Below are 3,503 nucleotides of genomic sequence, written 5' to 3'. Positions count from 1 at the left end.
TATTTAGAGTTGCACTTTTATGGATGGTATAACAAGTTGTGTCAATTGATATAATCATTACAAAAAAGTCAATCATTCACAATTTCTTCGTAATTACAGCTGGGTCAAAAGTTCGTTATACCCCTTAATTATATCTTTCACCTTTAAGTATCACTGATTCTCTAATGAACCATTTGTTAATGATTCAATCATAAACTAAGTCCCTCTCGAGCCAGTAAGAGGAGTGGGCCTCATTGTTCAAATCTCAAAATCAACACTAAAGGAAACTACTCATCTACTTATATATATGAGAATGGGTGAAAGTCATCGCATGAAATTATGTTCCCATCTCCCATTTGGTCAAGTACTGAAAATGGAAGGCATAATGATTAGGTTACGAAAGTCATTCTCATCCATACAAATAAAAGAATAACCTTCATAGACAAGAGTTCGTAACTCACTAAGAATTAAAATCAAGTCGCATATGATCATCTGTGAAATATTAATCTTCGCAATTAATGAATTTATAAATAGAGATTAAATATTTCGTGATTCAGTTTTATACAAACTAATTGAATAGGATTATCTCACTCACATGTCTTTGTTCCCTTCACTTTGAAAGGTTGACCTATTTCTTAACATTCCAAACAAGGTTATATAAATATACATGTCAATTTAAAATGATTTTTATTAGGCATAAATTGACCAATATAAAATATAATACACAATAGGGATGTTCAAAAAACTCGATGATCAGAAAAATTCGATCAACCCAACTCTACAGTTTGGGTTGAATTGTGAACTTATTTGGGTTAGATTTGGTTCAAATAAATGAAAATTTTATAAATAAAGTTGGTTCATGATTGAGTTTATCTAACTAACTTGATGTAATAACGAAGAAATTAGAAGAAAAAAACTGACATTGTCCCACATCCCTTAAGTTAGAACTTGGGAGTTGGCCTCTCGTGTAAAATGGAGATACCTTACTTCATTTTATCATCCCACTTCAAAGGTTTGAAGCTAGTCGGAGAATAAATTTTCTGAGGTCTTCAAGCCAGCATTCTGTTTAATCCGACTTGGGTCTCATAACTCGGACCCTTTCCTTCAAATTTCAACTATTCGGAAGCATTTAAGGTTAGTATGACTACTTTTAACTAGTTTAAATTTTGAGTTTAAGGTTAGTATGACTACCTTTTAACTAATTCAAATGTTCAGAGTCTTAAATTATTTAGGTATAATTAGGCTTAAACTACCTTTTAAGTAGTTTAAATTATTTATGTATAATTAGGCTTAACTATCTTAAAATATTAGAAATATGATTAAATTATACCTTTTAACTAGTTTAAATTTTTAGAGTTAAGTTTAAATTATTTATGCATTTAGTAAGTTGCCTTGGGAGCATTATGGTCATTTTATACCGTTATTTGGTTTACTACTCAACTTTGTGCAATGACTATCAAATTGCATATATAATCTTAACATACCCTAGTATGCTCAGAATTAAAAGTTCATGGGCAGCAAAATTCATTTAGTGGGTTATTTTGATGTTACTTAAATCTCAAGAAATTTGATCCGTTTAGGGTCTTAACTCATGGTTCTTAATATTTTTCTTTCATATATCTTTAATTCATACTTGGTTTAATGTTTATATAAAAATTCAAGCAATTCCTACAAGTATTTCTTAAGAAAATTCTGATGGTTACTTACCTCATAGTTGACGTACGGGACCTCCATTCTCGAGATATTGGTATCCCAATTGCTTCAAATTTTCTTTGACACAATCCTTAGGGTGTCAAGTTTCTATAACCATAAATTTTTCATGACAACTTGAATAGAAGAGGATTAAAATTAAGAAAAATTGAGGGAGGGTCACGGTTCGGTTTGACATGGGGGGTTCAACTGAACTGGCCACGTCATCATCCTCTTCCTCTGTAAAGAGGAAGACGCGCATGTCCAATAGCGCTGCCATTTTAAAATGCCTCTCACCTGCTCTAATCATGACATTGCTCTCCTTGATTTCTTCATGAAACTTAAAATGGAGTTACAAGGAAGAGCTTGGGATTGACTTCATACCTTCTCGTGAATTGTAGCCTAAGATATTTGCCTCCAAAGTTGGTTGGAAAACTAATACTTCCCTGTAGTTAAATGAATTAGTTTGAACGAACGTCTTTAAGTGTGTGGCATTAATGTTTATAAATTCATCTCAATCTACAGCTCACCCAAAAAAGGAGAGAATTGACTTGTTGGGCAACTCGATCTAGGAAGTTTTAGCTCTAGATTTCTCTCCTATATCTCTTCCCTCCTCTTTAGATGGAAGAATCGAAGAACGAAGAAAATAGGGGAAGAGAGAGAAGATATGATCCAAAATTTTGAGTCACATTCTTACCCTATATTCTATCCATTTCAATTTTGTATGAACATTTTCTAACTCCACAAATTTTTCTTACCATTCTATCTTTTTTAAACTTTTTTGATTGATGATGTTATTATTTTTACAAAACGCGTACGCTATGAATATGAAGTTGATGATCATCATCATGCCTCGCATAACACTCGAGATTTGCTAACCTACGAACGTCTGGCTATGGACAATTAACCCGACTATGGTTAGTCTAGGGGGTGTGCGAACCGTCTGAAGACTCTCGCTCGCACGCACATCTAATTTTGTCGGAACTAGAGGCCACCCCTATGATGGTTTTAATGGTAGGTCCTTAAGTATGTGTTGCATGTGTTTGCATTTCGTGACCCTAATAGTGGTGAGTATCGTTAGATCGACATAAGACACAACCCTAAGAGCATGAAAATGATATTAATATAAATATCCATGAGTATGTGTTACCTAGAGTAACAAAGAGATGAGACTAGAGGGGTGTGTCAAAAAAGACATTATGATGGATTTAGAGGAACCTCATGCATGTTCTAAGTTCATAAGCATAGGGATACTTCCCCTAGAGATGATGAGCGCGAACGCACACAATATGATGATGAGTGCGAATGCGCATAGATGAGGGTGTTCATGAGGCGCATGACACTGTGGGGTTACGCTAACCTCAAAACATCACTACAGATTAGCTTGACCAGAGGGTCCAGGGGGTGTGTGAGCGCCCTAGAGATTCACAATCGCACATGTGAATAGTGTGTAGGAAAGTACTACACATCCAATTTGTCCAAGACTGGAGGCCACCCCTATGATGTTAGAGATAGGTCTCTAAATCATGATTGCATGTGTTTGCATTTGCATGACCCCCTATAGTTGGGCCACTTACTGAGTATTCTTCGAAATACTCTGGTCGTGTGCCATATCATTTTTTAGGTAAAGGCAAGGCGCACTTGTATGGAGTACGGCGACATCGCAAGCAGAGACTGTGGCACGTGCATGTGGTAGATTCATATTTAAATTTCTAGGTTTAGGTTAGAATAGGTTGTTATGCATTTCATTGTTTTAAATAACTTCGTATTGCTCTTATTTTCTCTAAATTTTAGTATTTTGTATTTAAATACGTAAGACCATGACTGTGTTTCCA

This window comes from Cucurbita pepo, unplaced genomic scaffold, assembly GCF_057944985.1.
Source record: "Cucurbita pepo subsp. pepo isolate OVF unplaced genomic scaffold, ASM5794498v1 scafford_4, whole genome shotgun sequence".
In the NCBI taxonomy this organism is placed as follows: domain Eukaryota; kingdom Viridiplantae; phylum Streptophyta; class Magnoliopsida; order Cucurbitales; family Cucurbitaceae; genus Cucurbita; species Cucurbita pepo.
This window is presented reverse-complemented; position numbering follows the sequence as displayed.